Source organism: Ictidomys tridecemlineatus, chromosome 7 (genome assembly GCF_052094955.1).
Source record: "Ictidomys tridecemlineatus isolate mIctTri1 chromosome 7, mIctTri1.hap1, whole genome shotgun sequence".
Taxonomy (NCBI): Eukaryota; Metazoa; Chordata; class Mammalia; order Rodentia; family Sciuridae; genus Ictidomys; species Ictidomys tridecemlineatus.
In genome coordinates, this window is record NC_135483.1 from 179,535,185 (window position 1) to 179,557,491 (window position 22,307).

Genomic DNA, 22,307 nt, shown 5'->3' on the forward strand with positions numbered 1-22,307 from the left:
CTACCAGGAGTAGTGGAAGAATAAGGATCATTCTTCCAAAATAGTTTTTGTGATGTAAAGGAAGAAGTTGGTGATCTGTTTAGAGATCCATCTTTTTGTAATTCTTCTTTATGAACCCAGGCAAGGTAAAGTTTAATAAAAATGTTACAAAAGGCTCTTATAAGATGAATTTATCATACCCACTTCAAAGAATCACATTCTCTAACAAAATTGTGAAATGGAAGTCCAGAGCAGCGTTATGGGCATCAATCAAGATGAATCCCAGAACTAGATATGAGGTCAGTAGTTACAGGGCTCCACCATCTCAAGACAAGTGTTTCCTGTTAGATATACATGGATGGTACACAATGCTTTGATGGCCGCAGCTACATCCCAAAGAGCACTGAGATCATGCTGAAGATGGAGTGCAAATCCACAATGTTGAGTGAGTGTTAGAGTAAGGATAAAGGACACATGGAAAAGATGACATCCGACTGGGCCCCGAAAGAGTGAGTAGAATTTAAATAGAGAACATCTTGTACATTTGGGCTTATGATGTACTCTCTCTTGAAGAGAGGTTTTCTGAGAGTCCCACACAGTCCCCTCTTTTTTATCCACCTTTCACTGGGTAACAAGGCAGTTCAGTCCCCTTCACATGTACCTCAGTGCTAAGGTGGATGAATGATGGAATAGAACCAAATCCCAGGGAGAAGGTTCTGCAGATACCTGCCTTCCCAGTCTCTCACATAAGGTCCAGGTCACACAAAGCCTAGATTTAATTCAGGGTTTGGGCTGTGAATTAATGTCAAATCTAGGGAAATAAGGAGCTGAGGCCAGGGACTAAAGAGCACAGGAGCATAGACATTGGGGGTGGGGGTTGGACAAGTCATCTCACCTGGGCCAATGGTGATGACCCTTATTAGGCAGTTCTATTCTGTCATCCCATAAAGATAAAGTATCCCTTCTCCTGGAATAGTCCAGATGGTCCTAGGTGTTCTTAAATGAAATTAAGGCCTATGTGTATGTGGCCAAAGCAGACATGCACGGGGGCCTTTGCTTTCATTTGAGGTCTATTGAAACACTGCATGGTAATGAAGAAAACTACCTGGTCTCACGGACCATTGGCCTTCAGGGTCAGAGGCCACTTCTGGGGACACCACATCCATAAAGGACTCTGTGAGTGCTATTTTTATGGAAATGTGTGACAGAAAGTGGGGAGTATATCATTGTCCTTCCTTAGCCTAGACCTTAGCAGAGCCCTTAACCAAAAACTTAAGATGACAGTCCCCTTGGCATAAACAGTGGTGTTAAACTGGAGATTAACCTTGGTGGGGGTAGGACTGATTGCCCTGCAGGGCTTTGGAAATGGAAGAAACTACTCTAGGGAACCAGAGCAGGAGACAGAAAATATGACAAAAGCTAAATAATGAGCTGGTGTTGACAGAGAAACACGTGAGTGAACCCAGTGAGAACCCAATAAGCGCCTGAGAGCTGCAGGATGCACATGAGCAGGTAGCAGCAAAAGCAGAAAATCTAGGTTATTACTGATCATATGTCCCCTTCACAGCCTCAGAAAAACTAAAGACTTCCAGCATTTTCAGGGAACCACAACCAATTCCTAAAAAAAAAAAAAAAAAAAGAACCTTCTGAATCTCACTGGATTCAAAGTTTAGGGATGTTAATGTCATATAATGATTGATGCTGGCTGACTATGGAGAGTTATCCACTCCCAGTACCTTATGATTTGCTAAGCTCTGTGAATAGTTAGAGCTGTCTGGGTGAAACCACAAGAATTTGCTCTAAAATCTGTAAAGAGAAGAGTGGTCCTCCTAGCACATGGGGACTTTGTACTGAGGTGGACTCTAATGTTGAGTCTGTTCTCGGACAACCAGCCATCCTGGTGTTTAGAACTCAGATGGTGATAATTCCTGGATGCAAAGCCTGGATGTTCCCCGGAGCCTCCTTTTCCAACACATTCACTGGGTCTTGGGTCAAAATTGTCCTCCAGATTCTGAGTCAGCTGAGCAGGCAGGAGGACCCATGGAGAGACACTGTATATTTTCAGGGGTTAAAGCTGACAAGTGATCTGTAAGGGCACTCAACAGCAGCTCAAAACTGTGGAGGATGAATTTCTGGAGGCCCAAGGGAGATGATGCCTCTGAGCACAGTCAAAGCTCTTCCAGGAGCATTGTGTGGAGAGCTGACTGAAATACACGCTGTAGGAATGGCTATGAGTCCTATGAAAACAGCCACTTGCCAAACTAAAATAAAAACTGCCCTCTTTACCCAGTCCAGAAAGCCCACCAGATTGATTTCCAAAATGAAAGACCTTAAAATCACCACCTAAGAAAGAGAGATAGGATCCAGACATCACAGGTTCCCTGTGTCCATGACTTGCCTTACTCCTGCCTTTTGACACATAATGTTTAGGTTTAAAATCCTTATGAAGAATAGAGTGTATATGCTTTAAGGAAAATCAAAGCACAATAGGGAAGATCTGAGCAAGCCATGCGCTGGTTCACGGATGGCCTTGAAACCAGAGGGTAATCCTAGGAATTCAGATGAGCTGGTGGTGGTTAAATAGAAAAGAATGCAGCAAGCTGTCTCCCTGAGGCCTGCCAGCAGCTGAACTGTCTTGATCAATAAGAGGCCAGTCTGTGTGCGCCTGAGAAAGCCATGCAGGCATCCAGGCCAGGGTGATGAGCACAGGCGTGGCAGGAGAACAGAGCAGAGAAGACTGTGATATGAAAAATCAGCCTGGGCCTGGAACCAGACCTCTCCATTGCAGAGTCAGTGCCTGGGTGGCACCTGGCACACAGAAGAGGCACTGGGTGACAGTGGGCTAGCAAGACCTGGGGAATGCTGATATGAAAAAACATGTCTGCATCTGTCTTGGAAGCCTCTGTTTTTTCTACTCACTTGCAGCTGATAATGAAGAATAAGAAAAAGTGAAATTTGCTCATTGAAATTTTCTGCACAGAGAAGGTAGATTACCGATAAGGTACACAGCACATGTTTGCTGAATGAATGAATGAACAAACAAACCAAGGGACAGATGAATCAGTGAACAAACTGTTTGTGAATGGATCATGTTCATCTTACATCTAATGAAAAGGAAATAATACTAGCCTTGGAATCAGAGTCAGAGTTCTTATTTAATTTATTCTTTCCACAAGTATGTCTTGAGCACCGAGGCTGTTTGCTGGGCTCTCTGACTCTTCCATGACATGACAGAATGTGGAGCTATGGCACACACATACCAAGTTCCTTTTTACAGACAGGAGGAAGACACAAAATAACAAAAGTCAATAGTAGTCCAGCTAGCACAGTGGTATTCAGAATTGGGTGGAGGGTACTTATTTCAGTCAGCCTTTTCCTGCAGTGACTAAAAGACTTGACAAGAACAATTTTAGAGAGGAAAAATTTGTTTGGTGCTCTTGGGTTCAGAGGTCTCAGTTCAGAGACAGCTGACTCCATTGTTCTGGGCCAGAGGTGAGAAAGAGCATCATGACATTAGGAAGGACGAGGCAGAGGAAAGCAGCTCAGGACATCACGCCAGGAAGCAGAGGAAGAGACTAAGCTCCGCTCACAAATATAAACTCCAAAGGCACCACCTCAATGACCCAGCTCCTGCAGCCACACCTACCTGCCTACAGTCATCACCTAGTTAATCCCTAGCAGGGAATCAATGCACTGATTAGATCGAGGGTCTCACAACCGTCATTTTACCTCTAAATTTTCTTGCCTGTCTCACCCATGAGTTTGAAGGGGACACCTAATATTCATAGAGGAAGGTCAGGGAAGGACTCCCTGAAGATGGGGCACCCGAACAGAACTCTACAAACCAAGAAGCAGAATAAAGGCCTGGTCTGAGTACCCTAGGCAGGAGGCACAAGACATGCAAAGATTCCAAGGCAAGAATGAGCACAGTCAGCCAAAGGAGAGAAACAAGAAGGCACCCTGTGAGTGGGGCAGGCATGGGAAGGAGAGAGGATATAACGTAAGAGTGGCAGGTGAGCGTCCTTTACCCAGTTATGGCTGTGGGTAGTGAAAATAGCAGCTCGTGTCTACTGGGAATTTACAATGTGCCAATCATATCCGGACTCTCTCACTTTATCATCATCACAACTTAGGAAGATGGGTCGGGTGAGTCAAAGTATTTAAGATCCAGTAAGTCACAGACACCAAACAACCAGATAATATGAGCCCCAACCAACTTCTGGACAACTAGTGCAGATCAGCTTGATATTGGGTACCATTATTGCTCCCATTGAATAGGCAAAGGAAGTGGGCTCAGAGATATGGGGGTCATCACCTCTAAATAATACATCTAGCCATTTACCATGAACTGTACATTAAGAGTGTCAAGTAATCTACCTTAAGAGGTGTCTTCAGAGAGACTCAGGAAATTCTTCATATAAAGGGAAAACTGCTAATTTGTGGGTGTACTACCACACCATGGGAGAAAGAACACTAAGCTAGGTATGTAAGATCATAGAACTACTCCTGGTACAGGCACTAACTAGCCATGAGACTTTAAGGAAATTGCTTTGTGTCTCTGAAGCTCAAAAAATTTTAGCTATGGGTGGTGCATGGGGTACCAATGGAATCTAGTGGGTGGAAAGCATGGAGGCTGCTAATTGTCCTACAACCCACAGGAAAGTCTCCTCTACAAAAATTCATGAGTACTGGATTTGAGAGAAAAACCTGCTAGAGAGACCTGGGAGATAAGAAACACTGTGATGTTAGGGCGTGGTGGGGACGTCAGCAAACAACAGTGTACACCCGCTAACTAAAGGCATTTCATGTAAAAATAATTTATAAACTTAGTGAACAAAAGACAGAACATATCGTCAGGCCAGTGTCAGCCTGCTTGTGGCCTTTACCAGACCTGGTTACCCATAATTTTCTTTTTATAGAAAAGAAAGGATGAGTCTCTAGTGGTGCAGAGGTGTGTGTATATGCACACACACACATTTGTGCTCATATGTGTGCAGTGGCAAGAAGATGTATTTTTAGTGTTTTCAGAAAGTGAGCCTCTTCATCCCTCTTAGAATCTAGCCTTGGCTCTTTCTCTTTTCCTTGGCTTTGCAATTTTTCCCTCTGTCCATTAGACCACCCCCTTCCTCTTGCTTCAGCTTTAGCAAGATGAAGTCCAGCTGCCCCACTCCACCCTTAAGAGAAACTTCTGCTTGAAGTTTTGATCCCTTTCTGCTGCCTCAAGTCCTGGGAAAGAGGCACCCTTGTTCATGTTACTCCTTCAGCCTTTGGAGACAGACAGGCTAGGAGAGACAGGTTGGCCCCATGTTTATGATGTGTTCACAGCGTTATTTACGGTTTGTTTATCCATTCAGTGTGCAACAATTATGGCCTATGGCTTTCAGCTTCGGGACACATGAGCAGATTGGGAGGGGGTAAGTTGGCAGTGTTGAGCTCTATCCTTGTGTTGAGCCTCTCCCCTTAAAGCAAATGCAGTAGCCATCCCAGATGCTCAGGCACTGTGGCATTTCACAAAGACGCCAATGACACCATTGGCCTCAGGGTTGAGAGAATGCCCACAGCAGGTGAGAAGCTGAAGAATTCAGGACAGTGCAGTTCTCTGATTGCCAGACTCAGAGGAAGAACAGGAGAGCTGGGGACACTAAGTTACAGCTGCTGGACAGGAGTCATCGCCATGGTTTCTGATACAGGCAGACTAAAGGCTGATGGGCAAAGCTCCCAAGATCCTAGGAGCATCAGGACATGCTGCTGAAGGCTCAGCGCTGCCCCCAGGTAAGTACACTTGGCAGCCACATGACACAGACCCTTGAAAACCCTGCCCCCTGCAAATGACAGGGCCAATGGAAAAGTAGGGTAGGACATTCCACCTAAATCCTGCCTAGGTGTCAGAGCATGAGCAAAAACAGCTGGAACCTCAGTGTGGCCAGACATCAAACATGCATAATGGTAACCAAGTGGGTGTGTCAGCCGCCCTTCGTTTAGAGCAAGTCCAGTGGGTACTGGGCAGTGCTGATGACCCTGGAGCCTTGGGCTGTTGGGTCAGCTCTTAAGGCTGCCAAAGAACAGCCGCAAGTTGCCAACACACACCTGGGGTGACCTTCCTGGGGAAGAATTCCTAGCTGCAATAAAAATTCTTAATTTTCTTAAAATGTAGTGAAAACATCCCTGTGCCTGCACCATGGCTGCACTGAGAGCTTGTCTTCTTTCCTCCCACTGCTCCATGTTACGCCGACGTCACTCTCTCATATGTCAAGGGGAGACATCAATGTGCATTACAGAAATGCAAGTAGTAGCAGAAGAGTCCCTATAAGATAAGTATGGCCTGAGGCCCTAGGAACAGAAGTACAAGTGCCTACAAAATGTAAGACTCTTGGCCCTGGGTAGTTTTAGCTTGGATGGAGGTTGAACTTGAGCTTGAGCCTAATAGGCTAAAGTGAAACTGGTAAGATCTTACACAGTCTTAAATGCAAAAGGGTGATGAGGGCAAGGGGTTAGTTCCAGGAGCTGAGGAAAATGGAGCATTTACATGGACTCACTCCCCAAACAGAAGGAGAAGCAAGATATAGAACAAGGGTAGTCAGAACATTAGAGTTTCTACAAAGAGCTGTCTTTTCTCCTGGCAGGTTGAAGAAGGTGGTGGAAGAAATGACATCTGGATAGTTTTCATGCAATCAACATTATTCAAATGTTTTTACAACATGATCAAAGAGTTAATTTAATTTATATCTTTACTAAAGAGAGGAAGTAGTTATAAAGAGTATTAAAAGAATCTCCATGTACTAGGACCCAGAGCCCAGGAAACTAGTAGGCACCCAATAACTAAAAAAATCAAAGAAAGAAAGAAAAGAAATCCACCAATGGTAGTACTCACCAGGTACAATTTTATTAATACTTCTATTTAGTTATCACCACTAAGGTTTCTGCTCTGCCTTCTTCTTGAACTTATTCAAACCATACCAATATGATATAAAAGAGATATTGTCCCTCCATAAAATAATTTATTCACTGAGAAATATTGGAGACAGTAATCTTAAGAAGGACCTGAACCTGGAAAGGACCTCAGTAGATTATAGAATCTTAGTCCCTGCCTCCTGACTATATCCTTAGAGGGATGACCAGGCTCAAGGGCCACCACCAGACAGAAAGAAGCAAACAGGAAACATGAGTATTTCCAATAGTCTATCTGCTACAGAGGGGTTAACCACACAGACAAAAGTGCACACACCAAGGGATAAAAGTTATATGCGGTAACAATTTATATACAATTGTCTACAACCAATAACTCTAGATTTATGAATGAATGAATGAATAAATGAATGAAATCTTTAGAGCTGTTTTTTGTGATACCTCTAGAAAAATAGCAATTCAGTTTAAGTATTTATTTAGTATGTCTTTTTGCGATCACCTTATTTGGTGTCCCTCAGTTGCAGAGGAGAATACTTAGTGTCCCTGTTCTCTATAATTTATCAGAGGTAGGTGGATACAGGTTTTATGGCACCTCGAGTGTATGGAGTCTTTGAGATTCTCTCAAAGTAATATATGCAAAACTGCTTTGGAAGAAGCAGGTGGAAATTAGGGGCTCTAAAGCTTAAGTTCATTTGCTTCTTGGTGAATCTGTTGCTGCTGTTTAGAACGTGTTCCTGTAGGCCTCAGGGACTTGAGAAAACAGCCCAGGTTCAGGTCCTTTCTCTTCCTCTGCCCACCAGCCCATGGGCCATGGCATTGGGTGAATCTGGCGTCTTATCTATACACCTCCCAGAACAGGAAGCTCCCTCTGTTGCCAGAACATTCCATCATTCCATTAGCATCCTGATGGGACAGGCTTGGATGGGTGAGGGTTTGTTTTAATTCTTCCATTTATTCACTAAATAAATAAATAAGCAGACAAATAAAGAAAAGAAAAAATATTTACACAGCATTCTGATTTAAACACTGCTCTGTGTCACAGGAATGATACGAAGATAACGAATACAGCAAGCATCAGTTTTCTATTGCTTTGTAACAAATCACCCCAATTCTAGCAGTTTTGAAAAAAACATGTATGAATTATCTCAAACAAGGGGCTGACCAGGCTGCTTTCTCATCTGAAGACCCTTCTAGGGAGGAATCCACATCCAAGCTCATACGAGCATTGGCAGAATTCATTTCCTTGTGCCTAGGAGTGAGGCCAGCTTCTAAGGGGTTTCTGCTCCTCAGTGCCCTGCCTGTCCACACGTTCCACAGGCAGTTGACAAGGTGGTTGCTTTCATCTGCAAGGCCAGTGGGAGAACTTCTCCCTCCGGTTTGCTAGGACCATCTTATGCAATGAAACGTTGTCACAAGAGTGATGTCATGGAGCACTTTACCAGATAACAAACCTTATCAAGAGAGTGTCATCCCAACACCTTTGCTATACTGTGTTGGTTAAAAGCAAGAAAGTCACAGGTCCTGCTTATACTCCAAAGGGTGGGCTTGGGGTGATAGAGTGTGTTTCCCACTATTTATTTGAAACTTTATGGAGCTCTCATTTTAGTGTTTTGTTTCAGATTACTGGAACCCACTCTCACTCTAAATATTTAGAAAATTCTTCTGACTATATTATATTAAAATTTAGTCTGCCTAATCAAAGAGAACTGCCACTTAAATAATTGATATTACTCTCCATATATGTATCTATATAATATATAAGATCTATATTATATAGAGATCAATCTATATATATAGAGAGAGGTAGATCTGTCTGTATAATATATATGGATCTATGTATATAAATATACACATACACACACACACACATACACACACACAGATAAGATGTCCCCCAAAAGTTCATAGGTAAATGATTGGATTATAAGTGGTTTAATCTGATCATTGCATTAATCCTCTATAGGAATTAACTGGGTGTAACTGTAGGCAGGCAGGGTGCAGCTGGAGGAGGTGGGCTCCTGGTGGGGAGATTTTTGGGGTATATATTTTGTCCCTGGAAAGTGGAGCTCTCTCTTTCTGCTCCCTGGTGCCATGTCCTGACTTGCTTTTCTCTGCCACACCCTTCCATAGTGATGTTCTGCCTCACCTTGACCCCCAAGGGTGAAGCCAGCCAGCTATGGACTGAGACCTCTGGAATAAGTAAAATTTTTCTCCTTGAGGTTCTTGTAGTCAGAGGTCTATCGTTCACAGAGGCAAACATGCTGACTAAAACACATATCTCTGATGCATCCCAAAGATAGTTTTTAAGTTTTGAAGCACAGTAATAAGATGCATTCCTGTACTACGTTCCAGTTTGCGCCAGACCATTATGAGTCCTGTTCTCTCTTCCTGTGTACTGCCTCCTTTCCCATTTCCTGTCTCCCAGAGGTAACCCCTTTTAGTTACAATAATTTCTTGCTTTTTATGATAATTTTGTCCCACATATATTTAACTAAAAAGCTAAAATAATTGTGTATTTTTGCTGATTTCTGAACTGTATAAAAATGGCATGATACATTACAAAGTTTTCTACAATTAGCTTCTTCCATGCAATATCATATTTTTGAGATTGTGCTCTACTTTTTCCTGTAGCTGCAGATCAATTATTTCCACTCAATATATATAAGGGTAATAATGTCCATCTCATTCCACCATCTTCCCATCCTACACACATACCCTCACTTCCCCTCCCTCCCCTCTGCTCAATCCAAAGTTCCTTCATTCTTCCCTTACCTGCCTCCCCACACCCATTATGAATAAGCTTCCACTTATCAGAGAAAACATTTGGCCTTTTTGGGGGGGACTTGCTTACTTTGTTTAGCATGATATTCCCCAACTCCATCCATTTTTCCATAATTGCCATAACTGCATTCTTCTTTAATGCTGAGTAATATTCCATTGTGTATATACCAGAGTTTCTTCATCCATACATCTATTGAAGGGCATCTAGGATGTTTCCACAGTTTAGCTATTCTGAATTAGCGGGAATGCTTTTAATTTTTCCCCAATGCCAGAACTTAAACTATACTACAGAGTTATGGTAATAATGATGTGGCTGCATCATTATAGCATGCTGATTTTAAGTTCTTTGTGTATAGACCAAGGAGTGGTATAGCTGGGTCAAATGGTGGTTCCATTCCAAGTTTTCTAAGGAATCTCCATACTGCTTTCCAAAGTGGTTGCACCATTTTGCCATCCCACCAGCAATGAATCAGTGTACCTTTTCCCCCACATCCTCACCAGAACTAATTGTTGCTTGAATTCTCGATAACTGCCATTCTGACTGGAATGAGATGAAATCTTAGAGTAGTTTTGATTTGCATTTCTCTAATTACTGAAGATGTTGAACATTTTTTCATAAATTTATTGATCAATTGTATATCTTCTTCTGTGAAGTGTCTGCTCATTTTCTTAGCCCGTTTATTGATTGTACTATTTATTTATTTATTTTTGGTGTTAAGTTTTTTGAGTTCTTTATATATCCTGGAGAGCAGTGCTCTATCTGAAATACTTTTTTTATAAATGTTTCATCAAGGGTCTGTTGTGGCAAACTCTTTCTGTGCCTACATACTTTTGTTGTGTCCTTGTCTAGAAAGGTCATATTGCTAAGGATATGTTTTTTAGGTTGACAATGTTTTTCTTTCTTAGATCTTTGAAGATGTTATTATTTTGAGTATCAGTTCCATTGTTCCTGCATGGAGTTTTTTAACAGTCTGATTTTCCAACTCTTTGAATTAATCTTTTCTCTGGCTCACTGTTTAGAGTTCTGAATTTTCAATACATTGTGTCTCTATTTACATATTTTACATTCGTTTTTCTTTTTTTTTTTAGCTAATTCTCTGGTTTTTTAATTTGTTCTAATTGGTTATATATGACAGTAGAATGCATTTTGACATATCCTACATAAATGGAGTATAACTTCTCATTCTTCTGGTTGTACATGATATAGGATTATAATGTGATCCTTCATTATATTATCGTGTAGTCATATATGCACATAGGATAAAATGTCCTGATTCATTCCACTGTCCTTTCTACTCCATATCCTCTCCCCTCCTTTCACTCCCCTCCATCTAATTACTATATTTCTATTCTTCCCTTCCCCCCACCTTATTTTATGTTAGCATCCACATATCAGAGAAACATTCAACCTTTGGCTTATTGGGATTGGCTTATTTCACTTAGTATGACAGTCTCCAGATCCATCCATTTACAAGCAAATGTCATTCTTTGTGACTGAGTAGTATTCCATTGTGTATATATACCACATTTTCTTTATACATTCATGTTAGAGGGCACCTAGGTTGGTTCCATAGTTTAGCTATTGTGAATTGAGCTGCTATAAACATTGATGTGGCTGCGTCACTGTAGTATGCTGATTTTAAGTCCTTTGGGTATAAGCCAAGGCTTGGGAAACTGGGTCAAATGGTGGTATACATTGTATTTCCTTAGTGTTCACTGTTATTCGATAATCAGCTCTAGAAAATCCTTAGTCATTTTCTCTTCAAAGACTGGCACTCCCTCAGTGTCTCCATCTCCCCTTTCTTATAATTTCTGGGTGTTAGATCCTCATTACATCTGCACATCTCTTAACATGCTTTCCTGTCTCTTCCTGTTGCATTAGGGTGATTTATTTCACACATCTTCCTGTTCACCCAATTTAAATCTAAAATACATGGAACATTTCATTATAACAACTTCATTTTCCATTCTTATGTTCTATTCTAATCTTTTCTTAAATAATTTTTTAGTTGTTGTTAAACATTTATTTTATTTATTTACATGTGGTGCTAAGAATCAAACTCAGTGCGTCACTCATGCCAGGAAAGGGCACTACCTGAGCCCCAGCCCCCTATTCTGATCTCTTTCTATCTGCCTGGTCATTCGCAGTCTTTGTGTGCCTGATTACTTCCACTTGTTTGTTTGGGGGAATCCCAGTAAAGTGAACTGGATTGGCATGGGCTGCGGATGATGAGGTTTGATTTTGCTTTGGAGCCTGTTTTAGTATCTCCTTTTCCTTTAAGAACTTTAGATGTCTTCTGATTAATTTTCTCCACCCCATTGTTTTTACATATTCCAAACATAAAGTAAGGCATGTCTCCCTGTGAGTTATGATGAGCACTAATAATAACCCCTTATGAAAATAAGATTCCAGAGCTCCTTCCATCCGTCTTCTGCCTTGGTGCAGAATGTGTCATGTTAGTGGTCACCATGCAAGTGGCACGAACTCCTGATCTCAATTATCTACAAAATTATGCTCAAATTTGCCTATAATTGTCCATGGGCAAGGCTGAACTCAAGGACAGATTGATGGCCCACTGCTCTTCGCCCCAACCCATTAGGCAGGGTTCACATGACCGTCCCACGCTGCGTCTCTGATCTTTCCCAGAAGCCCAAGGGACACGTTCCTCAGCCCTTGTTCCATGACAGATCGTGACTTCAGGCTTCAACTGAGGAGTGATTATTGTGGATTGAAAAAGGATTTTTTTTTCTTCTCCCCAAACATCACCATGTTGACTCTGTTACTAAGCAAATTTCCTACTCTGGAATTTCAGAATGTCATTAGAACAAGGGCCTGTGGGTGTTTTGCTGGAAATAGGGATGAGAGAAGGGAGTATTTCCGCACAGCCTACATTTTTCCTTGGCCTCTTAAGACAGGGCAGTGCTGAGGTTCCTCTCACCTAGCTGCAAATGACTTCCATGTCTCTTGAGCCAGAAGGAAGGACGGCAATTCATAGGCGATCTTGAATGCCCCTTCCCAAGCTGTATTCGTCAGCGTTGTTCAGAGAGAACCAACAAGACATGCCCAGAGACATAGGAGAGAGGGAAATTGACTCACGTGACTGAGGCAGCAGAGAGATCCCAGGTCAGGATGCCTGCTGGTGCAGCCCTGGGACACTGGCAGGGCGCTCATGGCACATCTGAAGTCCCCAGAACCAGGGTCACCAACAGTGTAGCTCTTGGTTTGAGGCTGAAAGCCTGGGAACCTTGGGGGAGAGGCTGCTGGAAGAGTCTTGCAGTCCAGTGGCCGGAGAGCCTGGACCCTGATGTCACATGGGAGGTGAGGGTCCCCACTTGGTGGTCTCCAGGTCCTGGTCATCCAGGTGATGCTCACCCTAATGAGGGCAGGGTCTCCCACCCAGTCCACCCTGACTCACGGGCTAACCTTTTCCTGGAAGTACTCCCAAACACACCCCAAATAATACTTCATCCAGGTGTTTCTTCATTTAGCTAAATCAACACCTAAAATTAGACACCACACAAGCTTTGCTTTCAGTCAGTAAAGAATTCCATACTTAGTCCTTCTTTCTGAATCCATAAAAACAGCTGTTTGAAAATAAAAAAAAACTTGTACAGTTTTTTTGAGACACAGCTTACTGAAAAAGAAGCACTTCCCATACTTTATTTTATGTTTACAACAGTGCTGTGGAACAGATAATATTAGTATTTCCATCTTATGGACGCAGCACTTGAGACTCCAAAGGGTTAACGTTTTTGCTCAGGGTCACATAACTAGAAAATTGTAGAGCCAGGGTTTTTGAAGTTGGATGCTTCCTTGTTTTATGTCCCTTACCTTCACAATAACTCTGTGAGGTGTGTGTTATTCCTATTGTACAGTGAGGAAGCCAAAGAACAGAGCAGTTAGGTAACTTGGGAAATACCACACAGCTTGTGTCAGAGCCAGGGCAGAACCAGGCCTAAGTGGAGAAAAGACACATTGAACCACAAGCTATGTTGCTGAATGTCTCTACCCACTGATAAAACAAGTAGACATCTTAATGTCTGTTAATGCATCTCGTTTCCTTTATTATCCAATATAGTCATCTAATGCCAATCAATTTCTGTCACTACCTACCTCCTCAATCAAATCCCATATCAATATTAAGTAAACATATCCTTTGTGAAAATGTTAGTATAGAGGAGGAATAATTAAGTAGTGATCTAGTTTGGAAACCCAGAGGATCGAAGAATGGAGATATTTACCAGTGTTGTGTCACTGGAGAACCTTTTTGACATACACTTGCGGCCTGTTTTGCCTGCCTTTGTGTGTTGAAGAAGGACGCATCTTTTGCATAAGGTCGTGACTATTGCATAGAACAGGGCTTCTTAACCCCAGCATTAATGATTTCTTGGATCAGACAATGCTTTGTTATCTAGGGATGTCCTGTGCATTGCAGGATATTGAGCATCTTCTCTGATCTCTATGCACTAGATCCTAATTGCATTTTCCATTCCCCAGTTGTGGCATAAAAAGTGTCCCCAGACATTACCAAGTGTCCCTGGAGTGTGGGGGGCAAAACCACCCCCAGTTGAGATCACATATCTAAGGAATCTCTGAAAGCAAAGAAAATCATCACTCTGCCTCTGAAATCAAACCTGCCTGCCTGAGAGACCCCAGGAGGCTTCTTAGGTTGGAGGGAGAGGCTATCCTGAACTAGGACTGAGGCAGGGCCCAGGCAATGCCCTCGTCTTAGCAAGAGAAGGAAAACGTGGGAACTGAGGGTGCAGCCAGAGAGGACTGGCTTGTTCTGCAGATCCAGCTTCAGGGAACTTGAGAACGTGTGTGTTGAACAAATGCTTAGTGATATGGGGCTGCCACTCCCGTTCCTAGAACATCCCCCTCCCAGATCACTTAATCCTCATGGTGACCCAGTGGTGCCTCATGGTGACCCCGTGGGGCAGGTGCACATTATTTCCACTGCACAGAAAGGAAAGGAATGCTGAGGAGGTTGAAAGACCTGCAGAGGTTAGAAAAGGAGGTAGCTGGACTAAGAGCAGGGTGCAGGCACAGAAGGGCATATCCTTTCCAGCCCACTCTAGGGGCATAGGGGAACCTTCTAGAAATGACATGGAAGCACTGATATAAAACTATCCTTTTACTAACTTGATCAAATACATGCACCTCTACCGTGGGCAGACACCATGTTGTCCACCAAGGATACAAACATAAATAAACCTAATCCCAGCCTTAAAGAGCCCAGATTATGGCAGGAAATAAGCTATACACAAAACGCCTTCCAGTCCAACAGGCCACACCCAGTCATAGCTATATCTGTGCAGATGGTGCCGTGGGAGCATAGAGTGGAGCTGAGGGGAGCCTGGGGAAGGCTGGGAGGGTCCTCAGGGCAAGCTTCCTGGAAGAGGTGGCCTGTGAACAGAGTCCAAGGATGTCACTGAGGTTTGGCCAAGGAAATGGCTGGGACTTCAGCATTTACCACTAAGAATCAACTGCTACAAATTGCAGTTTTAATCTAACAAGCAAAAATGTACTAAATTTTTTCATTAAAAGAAACAAAAAAGTATCATGGGGGGAGAGAGCCCAGCCCACTTGGCTGGCCCAAGGGGTGTCACCTGTCAGGGAAGATTGAGCAGGAGGACCTGCTGCCATTTGGATTAGTCAAGATTCTCCAGAGAAACAGAGGTGACAGGAGAGGTGGGCTGGGGTGGGGTGGGAGGGGGAGGTTTTAAGGAATAGCTGTGGTGTGGCTGTAGTGTGGCCATAGCATAGGCCAATGGGGGAGATTCTGGAGAGTCAATGTTGCTGCCCTGAGCCCACAAGCAGGTCAGCAGCAAAGACTCAGGCCAAGCTTCTGAAATGCTGTCTCAAGGTCAAATATCTTCTCCCCAAGACAGTCTTTGTCCTGATTTTTGTTTGTTTGTTTGTTTTTGGTGGATTTCACCCAGGAACCTCCTGTGTGCTAAGCAAGCGCCCTATCACTGAGCTGTATCCCTGAACTCAGTCTTGTTCTTAGGACCATCAGTGGATTGAATGAGGCCACCCGTATCACATCCTAGCCAAGCTGACACATACAATTAACAATCATCAGCTGGGTGTGGTGGCACACGCCTGTCATCTCAGTGATTCAAAAGACAGAGACAGGAGGAGAGCAAGTTTGAGGCCAGCCTCAGTGAGACTCTCAGCAATTCAGTGAGACCCTGTCTCAAAATAAATTTTTAAAAGACCTGGGGATGTAGCTCAGTGATGCACGGGAACCCCTGGGTTCCATCCCCAGCAAAATCTCCAAAAATTTAACAATCATTTTATCACGGTTGGTCATGTATTAATCTCTCCCAGAAAGGATTATAATTTTCCATCTGGAAACCTACTGGATTTGGGAAGGCAGAGTCTCTACAGCCTGATGTGCTATGGGCTCCAGACCCTCAGAGGAAGCTGTGGCTTGGGGTGGGGAAGGAAACACATTAGCTCATATTTAGTTGAATATTTTAATACCATGGGTAGTCATAAATCCCGACATAACCTAGCTCCAAAGCAGTTCGCTGAAAGAGACTGAGTAGTTCTTGAGGGCTGGTAATTAAAAATCTATTTTATGTCTACAAAAGGACCTTGCTTTCTGATGGACCCCAAGATGAATCTTTTCACGAAATAATAAATCCAGTAGTTTTCTTTGTCCAGTTGGAAGAAACCTTCCTGTGTGTCTAATATCAAACCCCGAAGTGCCATGGCCTTTAGCTGTGCTGGGGCATGGACGTGCTGCTTCTTTGTTCATCACTGTATTAATTTTCTTAGCTTATAAAGGGAGGAAATAACTCCATTCACGTCTGATAAAGCGGTTCCTGAGCAGGCACAGGGACATTCAAGCACAACACGGCAGTTATTGGCATGGAGGGAAGAACTCCAAGAACATAATGGGTTGGTATTGCTAGAACTATTATTTCTATGTTTGAACATTGAAACTGCCAGAGGAAGAAGCTCCCAGGAGGGGTCTATCAAATAGTCTCCCTGTAATTTTTTAAAAATCTCTTTAGTAGAAAAAAAATAATTCATTTCTAAGGAACAGATCAGATTCCTAACCAAGAATCTTTAATCAAGAATCATTTCATTTGCTGCAGAATCTATACCTTTCAACGAGGAGTTCATACATAGAATCCACCCACAAATCTAAGCTGAATTAGTAGGGGGAGAGAAGGGGGGTGGTTATCCAAAATTCACACTGACAGAAAAAAAGAGGGTGTAGAAGTCCATGAGAAAAGGCAGGCACATCCCAAGTGCGTTTGGTTTTTAAGGCAAGAGCTTCACTCTGGTTATGTAAAATGATAGGGGGAAGAGAGGAGAGGGCTGGGAGGACATGATAAATTATTCAGGTCTAAGAGAGAGTGATAAAAATGTCAAAGCAGCCCTGTCACGGAATCTTTGCACCAGCTGAAAAAATTCAGGCTAGAAGCTGATTCAGCGTCTTTGCCTCTGATTAAAACCAATTGCAAGCACACAGGCGGGAAGAAGGAAGAGAAGAAACCTCAGGAGTTCCTTGGAAATGACAGATCAAATGATGGGCCACAGCTGCCATGTCAGGGTGAAATGGAATTACAGATATTCTCCACGGGCGGAGGGTCCGCCAGCCCGTGCAAATGGTAGCACTTACAATCAAGAACTAGGTCTGGCTGGAGCTTCATTAACTCCGGGTGTGCCTGCTTCTCCACTGTGAGCATGCCAGCTCTTTTCCCAGGAGCGTCCCTTACCCTTGTTGCATCTTTGATCGGCATATTTCTTTCCCAGCTGCCAAACAAGAGCTGTACCTGCCACACCAATGTCCACCATCCGTGCTTCCTGACACTACAGTTCAGACAGCAAAATGTAAGAACCCCTCCCACATCACCCGGACATAAAAACAATTTTTCATATCTATTTGGAACAGATCAAGAGACAGACAGACATGTGAGGCAATGTAAAGCCTGGGCCGTGTCTGGGCTGTCTGGATTCAAGGACAGGCCCGCCACGAGAAAGCAGCTGCTCAACACGTCTCAGCCTTCCTTATCTCTCACAGGGGAGGGTTACAGGGTTGGTTCTGAGGATGAATGAATTGGGTGCTTAGGAGAAACATCATCAGGCAGGCTACTGGCCACTCACAGGCACCTACTTACAGCAGGCTCTGTCCATTTATAAGCACAGATGGAATGATGTGGATAGGGACTGCTGACCATGGTCTCTTCCAATTTGGCTACAAGCCCCCAGTGTTCATTTCTATGTAGTAATGGTGTGTGGAATTATAGAATTTTGCCACCATCAGGTAATAAAGTTGTTTCAACAGCCCATTCACAAATACCACGCATGAAGAGGCACAAAAGAACCAGAGAACACTGTAAATAAAGCCTTCCCGACATTGACCACTGTTGCTATGGCAGTGTGGTGGTTTGCTTCTTAAGTGTCCCCCGAAGCTCACGTGTTGAAGGCCAGGTCCCCATTGCAACAGTGTTCCAAGGTGGGTCTTTGGGAAGTCATTGGGTTGTGAGGGCTTTGACTTCATCAATGGATTAATCCACTGATGGATTCATAGCCTAATAGGCTATTAGGAAGTGGTACAACATTTAGGAAGTGGAGCCTAGTGGAAGGAAGGAAATGAGCCTAGTTGCTCATCTCATAGTCACTGCTTCCTGGCGACCATGAGATGAGCAACTTCTTCACCATGCACACGTCCCTCCATGATGTTCTGTCTCCCCACAGACAATGGGGCCAAGTGACCATGGACGGAAACCACTGAAACCACTATGAGCCAAAATAAATCTTTCTTTCTTCCCAAATAGTTTATCTCTGTTGTTTTGTCACAGTAATGGAAAACTGACTAGCACAGGGAAGTAAAAGGTTTACTTTGAGCTGCTAAAACATTCTGCTCTCTGGTGAATGATAGCATCATAGACAGAGATGCAATAAGGCAACACACCATAACGTGCTGCTTGTGGGTTTAGAACCTTACGAAAAGGAGGTGAGAGGCAATGGAGCCAGACAAAGGGATCTATGTGTTGGGAGGGTGAATATGCACATCCTCAACCCTATTCTCCCTCCTCCAGGTGAAATGTCCCACATCCCATATCCCTGCATGTCCCTCATTGCCAAAGAATTATATAACCAGACAACCAGGAAAAGGAAACTGCTTCAGTGGCAAACCAATGCTCCACAGGGATCCGATGATTTCTTATCACTTCCTCCTTGCATGGCTCAGCCATGGCAGGTGCCCCAGTGGGGACAGCCAGGTCTGAGAGCTGCCCTGATTGTCCCCACGGTTGCACCACCTGCAAACCCACACTGAAGTCCTTCTGCAGAACAGTAAAATGCCAACTCCCTCCTTGGCTTCCTTACCTGCTGTTTTCCCTGGCTGTCTCCAGAGCCAGCGGGAGGGGAATATCATTCTTAAACTATGCGGAATAATGTCACTTGAGAGTGAGGCAAACTGTTTCTACACAGGTCTTTGTGTCCTTACTAAGATTTTGTTGCTAAGGGCACACCAGAGAGCCCCTATATGGGGGAAGGATCTGATGGAGGCCAGGTATGTTCCTTTTGTTTTATTTGGGTTCTAACCAATTTATTGGCCAGTCAGTGACATGGGAGCTTCGGGGACATTCCTGTAACAGATTCTGTCTCCATCACACGTTGGCTATCCTTTGCCTAAACATTTCCTCTGCAGAAGGACAGCCTGTTGGGGCTGATTCTTTTTAAATGTTTCTATTAATGCACTATACATAATATTGAGTTTGGGGCTGATTCTTGAGCTCTGGTGTTCAGTCACGAGGATCGGGCCAGACTTCTTTCCTTATCTCTAGTGATCCCACCTTTGAATGAATTGGGTCATTGATGGCACTGAATCTTTCTTTCTGGTACTGTGAACTCATGTTGAACCCACCATGCAGGGATCTAAAGGAGGATGGTTTTTAAATGAGTCTCGTGTAGTTCTGGGCTTCCTGGATAAAAATTTAGTGTTGGAGTGAGGTTGGGTGAGAGGCAAAGGCAAGAATATGAATAATTTTACCGTAAGGCAGAACTGGGTGGATACTACAAGAGAGGTTTGGGAAGTTGTAGGTAAAAGGGATCCCAGGAGTGAAAATGAGGTGAGAGAGGCCTGGGGTGTTTGCCGTGAGCAGCTGAGTCTAGTGCAGATGTAAGAAGGTCACAGGCTGACATAGACTGCATCTGGAATGTCCCCAAAGGCTCATGTGTCTAAGGCCCGGTTTCCAGCTGGTGGTGCAATAGGGAGTTGGTGGGGGCTGGCTGGAAGAGGTGGGTCCCAGAGGCTATGCTGTGTCCCTGGACCCTCCTCTCTGTCTCTTTTTGCCTCTCAGCCTCCTGGGGGGGTCAGCTGTGCTCCTCCGTGCCCTTCCCACCATGAAGTTCTGCCTCACCCAGGCCCAGAACCATCAGAGCCAAGTGACCATGGACTGAAACATAAACCAAAATAAATCTTTCCTTCTTTGTTTTTCCCAGGAATTTTGTCACAGCAATGAAAAGCTGACCAACCCACAGGCCACCACAAAGCACTCCCGTGGGGCACGCAGAGAACTTTAGGGAAAGGCTCTGGTTGTCCCTCTCTCAGGGTTTCAGGACTTGGCTTCTCTTGCATACCACGGTCAGTTGGGGGTCCTCTTCCCATGGGCTTGACACTCCAAGCCGTACTAAAGCTCATAGAATGGTGTCTGACAGGGAGCCCATGTGGTTTCTAAAAATCTAAGCAGCATCGCTGGCCAGTGGGCAGTGCTTGAGCTATTTTCTTCTGGAAATTTCCATACTGGAGTTCCTGGACGGGTGAGAGCATCACAAAGAGGTCCCTCTGGTTTTTCCTATCTTGCTAATATTCAAAACTGGAAAAGTATGAAGTGACGAAAACTCTCTATTTGAATGGGTTCTCTTGGAAGTCAAAGAGCAGAAAAGACTGTTCAGAGGCCAAATAATTGCTCGTTAGAAACTCCATGAAAGGGTCCCTGTGCCGCGTGGGCAATTGGAACAGCCTCCCACACTCCAAGTTCTGTGGGGCCCAGAAAACACTTATTCTGCAATCTGGGTGACAGGATTGAAGAGGAGCGGAGACGTGAAAGGAGGAGTGAGCAGCGACGGGTCCGTTGAGGAAGGATGGCGTGTAATGGAATAACGAACTGCTGTTGGAACGTTCTGGAAAGTACTCGCAAAATATTGGTCCACATGAATTCTAAATTCTAGGACTATGAATATCTTAGATAAAGTCTTTGATTTAGTGGATATGGACATTTTGGTCACGAATGCTGTGAAAGATCAGGTTGGACTACCAACTTAAGTAGAAGGAGGAGGTTGGGGTCAGATTTAAAACAAATAAATGTGATCTCCAGCCAAGCACGGTGGCACACGCCTGTAATTCCAGCAGTTCAGGAGGCTGAGGCAGGAGGATTGTAAGTTCAAAGCCAGCCTCAGCAAAAGTGAGGTGCTAAGCAATTCAGTGAGACGCTGTCTTTAAATAAAATTCAGAATAGGACTCCAGATGTGGCTCAGTGGTTTGAGTGGCCCTGGGTTCAATCCCCAGTACCTCCCCACCCCCCAAAAAAATGTATATCTCCAGTGATCTGAATTCTACACTGTGGTCCCTCACTGCAGGATTCTTGCCACTCTGCTTAGCATGATTAAATGCAAATTTCTGTAAATGCAGGTGCAAGATTTGGTGTCTTTGCCCACAAACCTCATTGGAGCATGGGTTTGGAATCATGTCAAGCGAAAGAGTATCTCGAAGGAATCCACCTCTTCACCCCTAGCTGGCCATGTGACCCTTCACTTTGTAATGAAAACCAAACCAGACAGATTAAAATTACCAGTCCATTGCATGAGATCATTTCTGTGACAGTGCCTTGAAGTAAATAAAATTCACTGCGTCCTAGTAAGATATCATTATGCAAATCAAGGCATGATGCAAGGTTCCTGATACAGCGGTCTGGATATACGCTAGGGCCTTTGTCATCTTTAAACACATGCTCTCTTACACGTGAATATGTTAGGATACATACGTGCTGAGAATAGAAGACCTTCCAGCCCTCGAATATTGAAGGAACTACAGTGTAGTTTAGTAGAAATTAGAAGTAGATGGGAAAGTAAAAATAAAAGGTTTTGAATTATGTTTTAAAGGTTTGGGAGTTATTCTGGTGCTTTCACTGGACTGAAAACAGAGGCTGGGTGGTAAGTCCTGACATGTATTACTCAGTATAGGTGAGGTTATGCTGCAGTAACAATTCTGTCCTTCTGTGTATCAGTGCCTTCAAACAACAAGGATTGATTTCTCACTTATTCTACACATCCTTTGTACCGAGTCTGTAGGTTCTGTCCTGTATTGCTACATTACAGCAGAGTGCCCAGAGCAGCAGTCACCATCTAAAGCACGGCCCATCACTATGATAGGGAAGGAGAGCTCTGAATGGTTTAATGCCAGTACTTAAATACTTCACCATGGGAGTGTCACTCATCCCTTATACTCACAACCACTGGCCAGTACTAATGACCACCCCAGATGGAAAGGCAGCAAAAAATGAAGTTTCACCATATAGCCAGAAAGTATAAAGCCAGAAATATCTGGTAAATAACACTAATGACAACCACATGATATGTCATTTTAGTTGAATAAAATTAAACCAGTCTATCA